This window comes from Balaenoptera musculus, chromosome 5, assembly GCF_009873245.2.
Source record: "Balaenoptera musculus isolate JJ_BM4_2016_0621 chromosome 5, mBalMus1.pri.v3, whole genome shotgun sequence".
NCBI classification, from domain to species: domain Eukaryota; kingdom Metazoa; phylum Chordata; class Mammalia; order Artiodactyla; family Balaenopteridae; genus Balaenoptera; species Balaenoptera musculus.
In genome coordinates, this window is record NC_045789.1 from 88,792,655 (window position 1) to 88,806,775 (window position 14,121).

Here is a 14,121-nt window from a genome sequence, read left to right on the forward strand (position 1 = left end):
ATTGATGATTTGACAGTAAAAAAAAGGGCTGTTAACATTATTAATTAGGTGATTTAGGAAACTTCATCTGGTGACTATAGGGAAGGTGGGGAGAATTATGTTCTTTGACATAAGAAAGGAGAGAAGGTAATGGCAATGTATTATGTTGTTTATAAGTTAATCTAAAATATTTTAATAGAGATAGTATAATATGTAAGTATATGTGGGTCAGTTTTAATCTATACTCTAATGACAATTAACATTCCTAGTGTTTTGATCATAACACTCCAGGGTGGTTGGTTAGCACTTGAAATCAGAAGTCCAAAATCTTGAGACAGCTTCCGCAAGTTTTTAGCAGTCTTTATCTCAGATCAAAGGCTTTTTTAGTTAATATAATGGATACTAGAAATTATTTTTCAATCATGACACCAATGGTATTCAATGTGTAGTTGAGCTTGAAATATTATGGAGGAACTCCTGCTTTTACATGAACAGAGTTAAAGAATCCAGGGAGCCCAACAGTATATGAGTTCTCAAACTTGGCTGTACGTTGTAATCCCCTGGCTGAAAACTTTATAAAAAATACCAATACCTGGGTTCTACCTGGAGAGATTGACTGAATTGGTGTACCACACATTTAGCTCTGTCACTTATGAGCTTTGTGAACTTGAACAAGTTACTAACCTCTGTGAGGCTCAGTTTCCTCACCTGGAACATGGGTATAATAATGTGCTTACCTTACCTGGTGGTTGTAGGGATTTAATGAGTTAATTCATGTTGACCACTTAGAACAGTGTAGGAAGTAGCAAGTTCTCAATTCATTGTTAGCCATTATTCTATTATACTTATTCAAACTATTTTTATTTTGATTTTTGGAAAAGCTCCTAGCTGCTAGTTGGCTGAAACCTACAACTAGAATATTTGCCTTGAATGAACTTTTCAGATGAGATGCTGTAGGTAATCCTGAAAAGACAGAGGGAGACAGAACTTGATCTCACTTCCAGAATCAGTTGTAGGTATTGCTTTAGTGCCAGCTTGCTCATAAATGTCTGTGTAGGTGGCAGGACTCAGTCTGAAAGTTGCTTTCAATGAAACCTGGTGGGAAATTTGTGGAGCAGAGAACTTTGGCCCATGCATACCTCCAGTTCAGGGGTTCTTATTCCTTTTTAGGGCCATGGACCCCTTTGGCAGTCTGGTGAAGCCTATGGATACCATTGCAGAAAAATGGTTCTAAATGCATAAAACAAAATACTAGTGTTACAGAAAAAAAGAATTATACAGAAGTACAGTTATCAAAATATTAATACATTTATTATAATAATATTAATATTGTAATAATATTCTTTATTAACACCTTACATAGCAAGGTCTAGCAATGGGTAATGATAAGCATGAAAGGTCTTTTAGGATATTTGCTAACAATTGTAATGTGATATGAAAAAAATCTGTGATTTCTATTAGTGACAAGTCACAAATACCCTTGTACTACTGTGGTTTGTTGCCTCGTTCATAAAGACAATGCTAAATTTCAGTTAAAGGTTAATGAAAATAAAGATGTCATATCTATATATCTATGTCTGTCTGTCTGTCTGTCTATCTATCTATCTATCTATCTATCTATCTATCTATCTATCTATCTATCTATCTATCTCTCCATCTCTCTCTCCAGTTCATGGACCTTCTTGAATTCCAGGAGCCTCAGGTTAAAAACCCTTATTGGGAGGCTGCTAAGAGCTGCCCAACTAATAATTGGGTGTGACCAAATGGGCTCAGTTAGGTCAGACTGTGATTCTATACAGTGGAAAGCAAAGGTGTCACAGGAGGGTTTTTTTCAGTTACTATTGCTATATAACAAAAGACTTCAAAACTTAATGGCTTAGAACAGCAATTTATTAATTTCCTCATGATTCTGTAGGTTACGTATTTGGCCAGGGCTCCACTGGATGATTTTCTGCTAGTCTCAGTTGGGGTTTTTTCATGTGTCCCCATTCACTTGGGAGCTTGGCTAGACCTGGAACTTCCAAGTTGGCCTCTCATCCTATGTCTTAATCTGCTCAGGCTGCCATAATGAAATACCATAGACTGAGTATCTGAACAGAAATGTTCACAGTTCTGGAGGCTGGAAAGTCCGAGGAGTTTCTGGCAGAGTTTGGTTTCTCGTGAGGGTTCTCTTCCTGGCTTGTATACAACCACCTTCTTGATGTGCATTCATATGGTCTTTCCTTGGTGTATGCACGTGGAGAGAGAGCTCTGGTCTCTCTTCTTGTTATAAGGGCACTAATACTATCAGACCAGGTCCCCACCTTTATGATTTCTTTTAATCTTAGTTATTTCTGGAAAGGCCCTATCTCCAAATATAGTCACACTGGGGACTCAACATGGAATTTGGGGGAATGCAATTCAGTCCATAGCGTCCACCAAGGCCGCTCTCCATGCATAGCCTCTATCATGCAGTCAGCTAGCCTGCACTTGCTTCCAGCATGGCGTGTGGGCTCCAGAGGGAGAAAGTAGCACCTGCCAGTCCTCCTCAGGCCTGCGCTTGGAAGTTCAGAAAGTTACTTCCACGACCTTCTACTGGTTAAAACAAATCACAGGCCAGTCCAGATCCCAGGGGAAGGAAAATAGATCCCACCTCTTGATGTGAGGAGTGGCATGCCAGCCCAGAAGGGGAGGAAATATTGGGGCCATATCTGGCGTCTATTCACCACGGAGACCTAAGAGCACTGCTGACTGCTCAGACCCAGGGATGGGGAAGAGATGCGTCAAAGCTGCCTCTGAGATTTTCTGGTCCACGAGTTGGTGTTTTGTTTTGTGGTAGTGCCACGCAGCATGCAGGATCTTACTTCCCCAATCAGGGATCGAATCCGTGCCCCCTGCCATGGAAGCCCGGAGTCTTGACCACTGGACCGCCAGGCAAGTCCTGGGACTTACTTTTTTTGCTCACACATCAGACTTCTTCTCCTAGAGTTCCTGATAGGCTCCAACTAAACCACCAAAAGATATTCCTGAGGCTTTAGAAGTGTTAATCTAAATGAAAAAAAAGTGCCAATTTATTAATACTCATTAACAGACTTAATTATTCAGTGTGTCCTATACTGTCAATAATATAAAGGGCTGTTGCTTTAGAAATGAGAATTAAATGCACACTTTTCCCTTCATTATCTTAGCATGTCTGACTACTGCTGATATCTAAGCAGAGAGGATAATTTCCCCCTTGGGAGCTTTTGCTAAGTCCCATGCCCACCCCTAGCCGGAATCAGGTAGCACTCCCTGGGCTCTCATAACCCCAACACTTGCTTGTTGATTGTTTTTAACATCTTTATTGCGATATAATTCATACACTGTATATCACTTGCCTGTTCTAGCAACACTGGATTGGAAATCATCTTTCACCTGCTGGTCCTACCAGATCACTGGCTCTCTGCTTGGCTACACATCGGACTCCTTTGGGGACATTTAAAAAATACTGCTGCCTGGGTCCCACACCATGAGATTCTGATTTACTGGATCTGGATGCCCTGGCACTTTCTAAAGCTCCCCAGGTGATCGTAAGTTGCAGCCAGGGTTGAGAACACTGTCCCAGGCTGCCATCTCTTTGAGGGCAGGGGGAGTGTCTTACTGGTATACAGTAGGCACTTAGCTTAATACAAAACGAACAAGTGAATAAATGGGGAACTGGATTCTCCTCTTCCTTGGGCTCCCAGCTGTTGGCGAAGATACTGAGGTACCAGTTTTTGTTTGTCCTTGCAATTGTAGATGAGTTGGGAAAAATAAAAGGTTTTTTTTTTTTTTTTTTTTTTTTTTGGTGGGAAGCAGAGCTTGGAAACGTGCAATCTTGAAAGTATTTTGTTACCCTTGGGACAGAAGGAAGAGGCCCTGAGGTTAGGAGGTTAAGGGCTGCAGGGAGGATGGGAAGACTGGGGTGGGGGGGTGTTCTTTAGGGTCGGGGGCATTCTGAGGGCCAGCAGGATCACCAAAGCTACTACGTATGCAGCATGTGCTTGGTGCTAGGCTCTGTGCTAGGGCTTTACATTAACTTATTTCTTCTTTACCACCACCTGGTCCCTTGAGGAAGACACGGTGGCTACTATGGTTAAGTGGGTGACCTCGAAGGGCAGGACCAGCAGGGAAGCTAACAGAGGCTGGAGGGTTTGGGTTTGGGAGAGTGGCAGGAGGTGGCCTCATCTCAGTTCCTTTGGCACGGATAGCACCTCCAAGGCGATGTGCCGAGCGTGGCTTTCTGGGAGGCTCCCACCTGGAACACCTGGAGGTGCCAGGTGTCTTAGATGATGGGCTGGTCAACAATATGCAGTGAGAACTGGGCACCACAGGGCCCTCCAGAGATGCTCTGGATGGCTTAGGAACTCATGCTTCCCTCCACGTAACCCTCTCAAGGGTCTTTCATAAGAAAAGGACTCTGGAAGGTCGGGGCTTGACCTGTATTTATGGTACGTTTAATAAATAAAGCAAGAATAAACCTCAACCTCCTACAATGTCTGGGAGCAGGCTGAGGGTTTTGCTTCTGGACCTCTCCTGCTGCTGTGACCAAGTTCAAGGTCACTCTATCCCTAGGATACCTCATGGGGCATGTTCCCAGCCTCCACCCCTCTGGGCCCCAGTTGCCTTGACTTTCCCATCAGTTCCAGGGGCCTGGCCCCAGCCTGCCTCGTGTCTCAGCCTGCTTGAATTGGGTTTATTTAGGGAGATTAAGAACCAAACCTGGCTTAACTCAGATCAGTCCCAACTCGTTACTGCTCTGTGCCCCTAAGCTTCAACCCAGCCTGAACAAATTCCTGTAAGCCGCTGTTAAAGGGCCACCCCCATAAAAACATTCCTGTCACACTTCAAGGCAGGTGCATGCTAGGAAGAAATCTGTATTTGATTGTTTATATTCGTGTTTGTTTTTGCCTAATAGGATTTAGAATGTTCTGAGGGAAAGCTGTGTTTGAAGGGAGCAGCGGGTGACTGGCAGATGGAGGGGACCCATTAATGGACAAAAAGAGGTGCCCCTTCGTCACCTTTGACAGAACCTGAGGGATCTTGGTGCAGCAGGCAACAAACTGCAAGTGAAAGAATTCCTGTGGGAAAACAGCAAGCCCATCCTTACCCCAGAAACTAAGAGTAACAAGAAGATTTCATAATAACACATATCACCATGCAGTAAGCCAGCAGTCCCCAACATTTTTGGCACCAGGGACTGTTTTGTGGAAGACAATTTGTCCACGCGGTTGGGGGAGGGGATGATTCAGGCTGTAATGCCAGCGATGGGGAGCGATGGGGAGCGATGGGGAGCAGCAGAGGAAGCTTCGCTTGCTCGCCCGCCCCTCACCTCCTGCTGTGTGGCCCGGTTTCTAAAGGCCGCGGACAGGTACCAGTCATTGGCCCAGGGGCTGGGGACCGTTGTACTAAGCGCTTAAACTGCGCTTCATGCATGCCAGGCACTGCCCTGTTTCCCATACCTTATCTCATTACTCTCATTGCCCCCATTGAACAGATGAGAAGACTAAAGACCAGAGAGGTTATAAGATGTGCCCAAGACCACACAGGAGGGGCTGAGATGAGACTTGAAGCCTGAGCATGTCCGAAGCACCTGCATTTAGGAGCTCTGCAGAAAGGCAGCTGGGAAGAAGCCAGACCAGACTGTAGCCAGCGGTTCTCAGCTGGGATGCACATTAATATCATCTGGGGAGATTTTATAACAGCACTGGTGCCCAGGCCCCACCCCAGAGAGTCTGACTTAATTGAATTGAGCTGCAGCCTGGGCATCGGTATGTTTTTAAAGCTCCCCAGGTGAATCTGATATGCAGCCGGGTCTGGGAACTCCGGCTGGATGGGCTGGAGCTGGGCTTAAGTCCTGAGCTGACCTAGATGGAGGGAAGACACGGAGAAAAAGCAAAGCCAGCCAGCATGTTGGGGGAGCCTGGGAAAGGGGTGACTGGGATTATTGCTTCTTTATTCTTCCTTCTTTTTAGTAATAAGTGAATTTGCCTTCATGATAGACATTAAGAACTTTAAATACCATGTTTAAGAAAAAAGAGTGAATCATCTAAAGCTTCCTTAGTTTCCTGAGTTTAGATCCAGAATCAAGCTGACTGCCATCCAACACGAATACCGCTGACCAGCTCTCGCTGTGCCCTGGCACCAGGTTAACTCAGACCTTGGAGTTACCCAAACCTAATTTAAAAATTATTTACTTAAAAAACTGTGGTAAAATACACATAATATAAAATTTATCATTTTAACCACTTTTAAGTGTCAGGTCGGTGGCATTAAGTACATTAACACTGCTGTACAAGCATCACCACCATCCATCTGCAGAGCTTTTTTCATCTTGTAAAACTGAAACTCTGTGCACATTAAACTCGAGTTCCACTTGCCCCTCCTCCCAGCCCCTGGTAACCACCATCTTTCTTTCTCTATGAATTTGACTGCAACCCAGACCTAATTTTATGAGAGATCATTTACACTTATACCTGCTCACATACAAATAGCAGTAAGTACCTTTGCATGAGCAGGTAATTACACAGCAGCCATGTCAGTAGGCTGCATTCCCCCCATTGTACAGGTGCTCAGACAACAGAGCAGAGACTGTCCTATGTGCTTGCACTGAAAGACTGTCTTTTCTAGCCTCTGTGGCAGTTAGTTGGGGCCATCCTATTGGGCCTGGCCAATGGAAAATGGGCAGAAGTGATGATATCACTTCCAGGCCTGGCCCTAAAACCCCCTGCACTGTCTACCACACTCTTCCCCTCCACAGCAACCTCAGAGGCTATGTGTCAAAAGATGAGAGGAGCCCGAATCCTTGAGTCCCTGCTTGGAGCAGAACCACCAAGAATTGGTACCCAAGCTGGCACATGAACAAGAAGTCAGACTGAGCTATTGGGCATATTTGTTGCTACGGCAGAGCCTATCCTATCCTGACTAATGTAGGGGGGTTAAGTAGCTTCCCAAGTTCTCCTAGCTAATAGTCACTGGAGTCAGGATTCAACCCTAGCTCATTCTGGTACCAAATTTTGTGGTCTTCAGTATTATACTCTATTACTATCACATTACAATATACAATATCCTGTATTGCTGCCAAACTATTTATTTGTGGTTAAATATATGGTCTTACATTTTAATATTTCTCCACAACATGCCACCCCCCAAAAGAAAACTAGTACAAATTTCTTTGGTTGGGCTCCATCCCTCCCATTGATAAAAATTCGAGCAGCCTCTGGTACTCAAGTCAGGCAGATATTTAAACCTACTCTTCTTTAAGAGATGCTTCACCAGCAATTTATTTTCTGTCACTGCCTGTGTTTCTGCCTATGAAGGATGATATTTTGTTCACCTTTGGTGCCTTTACCCCACTGTATTCTGCAGTAAATGTCCCCAAACAATGCTCGTGCTATCCATTAGGTATGGCTGCCTTGACAGGTTGTCACCCAGCAAGGCTGTGTTTCCCATTCTTTGGTCTAAACATAATGTCATCTCTTCTTAGCATTTTCACCCACCACTATCTCTTACTGAGTGAGTGTATGTGCATTTAAAGAAAATGTTTCAACAGAATGTTTTTTCTCTATTCTATATCAATACAGCACACGTCACCACACCTAGAGCAGGCCCAGTGCTTGATAACTTTTTTAAAGCTTTGAAGAGGAAGGTGTAGAAAATGGGCCAAGAGATAGCACATAAATCTGGGACCTTGGAAACAGAAAAGCAAAGCTAGATACACAGCAGCAATGGTACTAGGAAGAAAAACGCCAGAAAACTTTCCACATTATGAACCTAATAGGACAGTGAGGTAAGTACTTTTACCCAACCATTGAAACAGAGTAGGGTGGCCCGATACAGCAAATAAAATACATGCATTCATCGAGGGCCTCAGTGATGTTCGGTGCTGTGGTATGTATGCTCCATAACTTACTTGCTGTGTGATTTGGGGCAAGGTGTTAATCTCTCTGACCCTCACTTTCCTCACCTGTAAATGGAGATAAATAACATCTACGTTTCGGGATTACTGGAGGTGTTAGTGAATTGCGTGTGAAGTGCCTGGCACACAGTAGGTGCTCTTCCCTCATTCAAATCACCAAATCAAATCAAATTCCTGTGGGTTAAGTATTGCTCCTCAGCCAAGTCTGTCCTCATGAAAGCATGGAGCAGCCCAAGGCACCGGAGCCTTGCTGAGGAGATGAAGTAGGAGGGCTGGAAGGGCCAGAGGATGTACCCTAGGCAGAAACAGGACTCAGAAGAAAGCTTCCCTTTCCTTGCACTTTGCCTTGTGTGGGAGGAGCTGGGTTTTAGTAGGAGGTCCTCATTGAGAAGTTCCCTCTATTTTCTCCCCACCATCCCCTCTTCTCTGATTTGCTGATGTCTGAAGTTTTCCCCCAGAGAACCCAACTTCTAAAGCAATGCAATTCTTCAAATACTTATTGAGAACCTATCACATACATTCAGGCGGCAGGTGGTTGTGGGGAGGCATATATAGGATTTAAATGGGATCAAAGTCTTCGGCTAGAAGGAAAAGCTCTCATGGTAGATTTTAGGAACTGGAAGAGGCACTTCTGGGAGCAGGAGTTTTCCAGGGACTCTTGTAATTATACTATGGAATGCTTTTATTCACTAGGCATCTTTTGAGCACCTGTTACGTCTTGTACTAGGGGCTGGAGAGGTAGAATGAAAAGGCTCAGTTCCAGTCTTGCAGTTTTTCATGGTCCATTAAGCAAAGTGTTAAAAACAATACAATGTAGCAAGTGCTATGCTAAGTGTAAGAACAGGGTGCCATGGGAACACAGAGAAGGGTCAGCCGACTCCCCCTGAGGGGGTCAGGGATGGCTTCCTGGAGGAGGTAACATTTGACTTGGGTCTGGAGGATGAATGAGTGTTAACAAGGGGGAAGAGACAAAGGAGAAAGACATGGCAGGCACATGCAGCACATGCTCTATAAGAGCAGCACATGCTCTATAAGACACACCCAATAATAATAAAACAACACCCCAAATAGTAGCAGCAAACATTTCCTGAATGCTTACTGTAAGGTAAAGCACTTTACATGAATTATCTCATTTAACCCTTGCAATAGTCCTTGGAGACAGGTGTTACTTTCCCATTCTCCAAATGAGGAAACTGAATCATAGAGAGGCTGGGTAAATTGTCCAACTGTACACGGCCTGTTAGTATCTGAGCTTAGAACTGAACCTGGCTTTTCCAATCCCCAAATCCCAAAGCAAAGCTCTTGAAGCCCCTTCTATACTTCCTCTGAATCTTAATTTGGAGTGATGAAGCCAAGAACTTCACTAAGCATTCCTTAGTCATCGTTCTATATATTTGGGGTCTTCTCTTTAATGTGGAAATCTGGCCCAGTCTGAGACGCAGCAGCTTGGGTGTGTATCAGGGGTCCCTGGACTTCCTTTCTGCCCTCTCACTGCCCAGTATTCCAGCCATCTATCTTCACAAAGCACTGAATCAGAGAAAAGTTCTGGGAGAAACAAAATCAATGGCTGATGTCACCTCTGGGTCTTTAATGAAATTGCAGCCATGCTTGAATTGTCGCGGCCGCCCCCCCCTTCCCACCCCTGGCTCCCCAAGCACTTAGCCATCCCTATCGATTGCCAGGCTGCTGGAGATGGGAGCCTATTAGGAGTCGCTGAAGTCTGTTAATTTGCCTTCCACTGTGGGTTGATTTTTCACTTGTTGACTTTCCTATCTCATTTCCCTAGTTACTCTATTTAGAAATAAATAATATTGTCAAGCTGAAAACGGAAAATAAAAGCGTGTTGGTTTTGTTGTTCTAGAATTCACTCCCTTTCTTGGTCTGCTCTGTATCAGAGGCTGTGCTTCCCAGGCTCCGGTGCAGTTGATCCTGGCTGGGTTTGGTCAGTGGGAGGCACTGGGGTGCCCTGAGAGTGGAAAGAAGATAGAAGCCAGTTTATTTCTTACCCATCTCTGCCCCCAGTGCTCCCTGCAGCGGCTGCATCTTCTCCATGACATCGTCCTCCAGGATCCACCGTGGTCCTGTGGGGGGACATTGGCCCTGGGCTTCGGTAATACCACCTCCTCCCTTTATTTCTACAGTCTAGCAGTTGACTCACTGAAAGGATGACTGGACCCAGTTTCAACGTGTGTGTGTGAAGACTTCCCCATACCAACAAGCAATTCTCAGACACCAGCAGGGTGTCCAAGAATTCAACTCGATTCTGACACTTTACCCAGAGATGGAATCAGATTCCACAGGTACGGGGCTCAGTCCTACAAGACCACCCTCCACTTCAGATGCCAGTTGCAAGCCCAAGTTGTCACCTGTGCTTCTGAGTGACAGGCTGCAAACTGGAGGTTCTGGTGACTCCCACCTTGGTTTGGGTTAATTTTCTGGAATGGCTCACTAAACTCAGGAAAATCTGTTTACTCGCTAGATCACCAATTTATTATAAAAGGCCATTAAAGGATATGAATCAACAGCCAGATGAAGAGACACAGGGTGAGGTCCTGAACAAAGGAGCTTCTGTCCTGGCAGAGCTTGGGACCCCACATGGCAGCACATGGAAGCATTCTAGTTCTCCACGTAAAAGCTCTCCAAAAAGGGCCAAAAAGCTGTCCTTTGGGGGTTTTATGGAGGCTTCATTACATAGTCATGATTGATGAACTCATTGGTCAATGACCACGGATTCAACCTCAAGCCCTTCTCCCCTCCCCAGAAATTAGGGGCTGGGACTGAAAATTCCAACCCTTGAATCACATGCTTGGTTCTCCTGGCAACCAGCCCCTACCCTGGGATGAGATCCAAAAGTCACCTTCCTTAACATAAACCCAATTGTAACGGCAGAAAATTCCAAGGGTTTTGGGAATGAGGAACTGTGGATGAAGACCACATCTATCTGAGAAATATATTTTGGTCATCCAAATGACTGACCATAAATATATTTCTTATAAATCACAATATCTCACTCATCATAGCCTGTTTGGCTTCTCAGTTCTTTCATCAACTGGGCAAACAATCCCTTGTATTAAATTCCTTCTGTTTTAAATACTTAGATTGGTTTCTATTTACCTGGCTAAAGCCTGAATGATACAGAAAGGGAAGCCATTTGCTAAGAAAAGACATCTCAATCTATAACCTATTAGCAATCCAATCCAATACGATTTTGTTCAATTCAACCCAACTCAATTTAACTCAATTCAAATCAACAAATGTTCATTGAGCACCTACTTTGAGAAAGGCATTGTACTTACTAGGTAATTGGGGTACAAAATAATGAAATTAAAAAAAAAACTGCCCTCAAGGAGTTGACTGTCTAGCGGCATAAGAGCTAAGGTATTCTGCACAGTGAATTGTAATAAAGGGTATTATTACGTGAGGCCTGGGGAGGGGCACTTCATTAGACTGGGGGTTAAGAGAAGTTTCCCAAGGAAGCCGCACTCAAACAGGAAAATGTGGAATAAAGACTGCCAGCCCCATAATACAAGTCAGTAGATGGGTGATTATGAAGTTTGAGAAATCTAGTTTCTAGAAAATATAACATGACAGTAAAAACCCAGCCTCTGAAATCCATTCAGCAGAAGAGTTAGCCCAGAAATAGACTCTTCAATAAGATAATTTTTTGGATAAACATAACAAAAAAGGAAAGAAAACATGGCTAAATACATGATATTGGGACAACTTTTTAACTATTTGAGGGAAAATAGATTTTACCTTCTATTTTTTACCAAATTTACTGACTGAAGAGTTAAGCTCTCCCCTCACCCTCAGGAAACCTTAAAATCTAGAAGACACTATAAGTTAAAGTTTATTGGATGTCAGGATGGAGATGGACTTTCTAAGGCATGGAATGTATGATGAAATGAAAAAAGAACTTTTGAATAAATTAAATCCCCATGCAATATCTAAATTAAACTGAAATAAACCAGGATTAAAAGTTTGCAAAAAGAAATATGACAAGACAGAGGATTTGTATTCTTAATATATAGAGACATTTTACAAACAAATATGGAGAATATGAGCTAATGACATAAATGTGCAACTTATACAAAATACAGGTATATCGGAAATTTTTAACCTACCAGTACTTAAAGATAGTAAATTAAAACAATAAGATTTTTTTCCCCACTAACCACATTGGCAAACTGTGTTTTATTTTCTAAATAAAACTCAATACCATTGAGTGTGGTATAAATAGGGATCCCTCATCACTGCTGGTAGAAGTGTGAGTTATTACATTTCTGGAAAATAATTTTGTGACATGTATCCAGGGCCTTAAAAATGTTTATGACTTTTGTTCACATCCATAATATCACTTTTGGGAATCTATCCAAAGTAAATAAGCAGAGATACAACCATCTTACTATTACATATAATGAAAAATTGAAAATAACCTGTCTTAGGCAGCTTTGTTGTGTAACAAACAATCATAGCATCACATATCATGCAACAAATACGATTCAAAGTGATAAATGCCCTTTATAAAAAAGTTAAGTGTAAAGAAAAGCAAGACACCAGACAAGAAGGAGACCACTCTGCCTGGAGGTATCAGGGAAGGCCTAAAGAGAAGATGATATTTAAATTGGGTCCTAAAGGATGAATAGGAGTTTACCAGGTAGAGCAGAGAGGGGTCCAGGCAGAAAGAAGATATGTAAATGTATTGAGGCCTAAGAGTACATTTAAGGGACAGTAAAGAGTTTGTTGGGGGAGGAGGGAAGATGAAAGGGGAGAAGTCAGCTGGGGTCAGAAGGTTTTGGTGCCATCCAGAGATTAGACCATGGACAGTCAGTTTGGGTTTGCAAGCAGAACTGTAGAAGGATTCGTTCTGTTTCAGGAAGTTCATGAATCATCGGGGAGGCAGAGGGACAGTTAGGAGGCTCTGGAGAGAGGCCAGCCAGGACTTGCCAAGGGTTGACCCAAGGTAAAGGTGGGGGAAGGATTAGAGAGGTTTGAAGGAGCAGGGCTGCCAAGGTGAGGATAAACAAAGGCGCAATACCTGGATTTGTGCTATTTTGAGACAAATGGGAACAAATCATAAGAAGACAGTTGATACCTGCACTCAAGAATTCAAGGGGGACCAAGGAGGAAAGCAGTAAAAATAGGAATTTGGGAAGTTATTTCCTCCAGAAGAATACCTTCACACCTGGTGTCAGACTTATCTGATGAAAATAAAACCTCTGGTCCCCCCCAAGAAAGAGTCCAGGAAGTGGGGTCCACTCCCAAGACCCTGAGGTGGGCAGGCAGATGTCCATGTCAGTTTCTAGTATCTACCTCTTCTCTAGCCTTTTCTCTCTCAGCTTTGCCCCATAGTGAAAGTGGGAGAAATGAAAGTTCATCAACTACCGCCTTAGAATTTGCTAAGAGAGTACAGTTGGTGGCCAAACTCAAGATATGGGTTTTCTGGTAATATCTACAGCAGCCCCTTCCCTAAATGGATGAATAACCTGGGATGCTGGAAATTGGTTGTGCTCACACACACCCTACCCTACCCACCCTGCATACATTTTTGCCTTCCTTTAATGGGTGACCATTAAGACAATTCCATATATTACTGTGACATTCTTTATATAATAAGAAAAGAGGAGAGGGTTGGGTGTTGGCTTGTAGGGCTGCAAGCTGTGTCTGGTAATAAGGCCCTTGGTTTATAAGGTTAATTCTTCCATCAACTGAAGAGGCTGCCTTCTCAGGCATGTCAGGGAGAGGAGAATTTATTCCCCAGGCACTACTGTCATGCAGGGAATGCAGGTGAATAACTGCATTGCCAGTGTGCTGTAAGGGGACACGCTTCTGGCCGGCAGAGGAGTGAAAAGGACAGCCCAGGGCCTTGGAGACAGGGCAAAGGAAGGACCACCCAGCTTATGTGTTTGGACATTTCCCATTTGGGGGCACTGTCATGGTCCTCTGGGGAGGCCAGATATTCAGCACTTGTTAAGCCTGGGAAAGAGAGCTGATTGCACTTTTTGGAGTCAATTTCCAAACAGCACTGTCATTCTTACTGAGAGCTTTAAACAAGCCATAGACTGGTGACAAAGGGGTTTAAAATGCCAAGAGAGTGAGTGTTGAGTAAAAGTTGGCAATTAACTTCCATGACCCCTATCATCAACTGGTTTCTCAGAATTATGTGCTAAGCCCAGATGAAGTTTTGACCTTACATTATAGGTTCATGGTCTGTGGTGACAATGAAC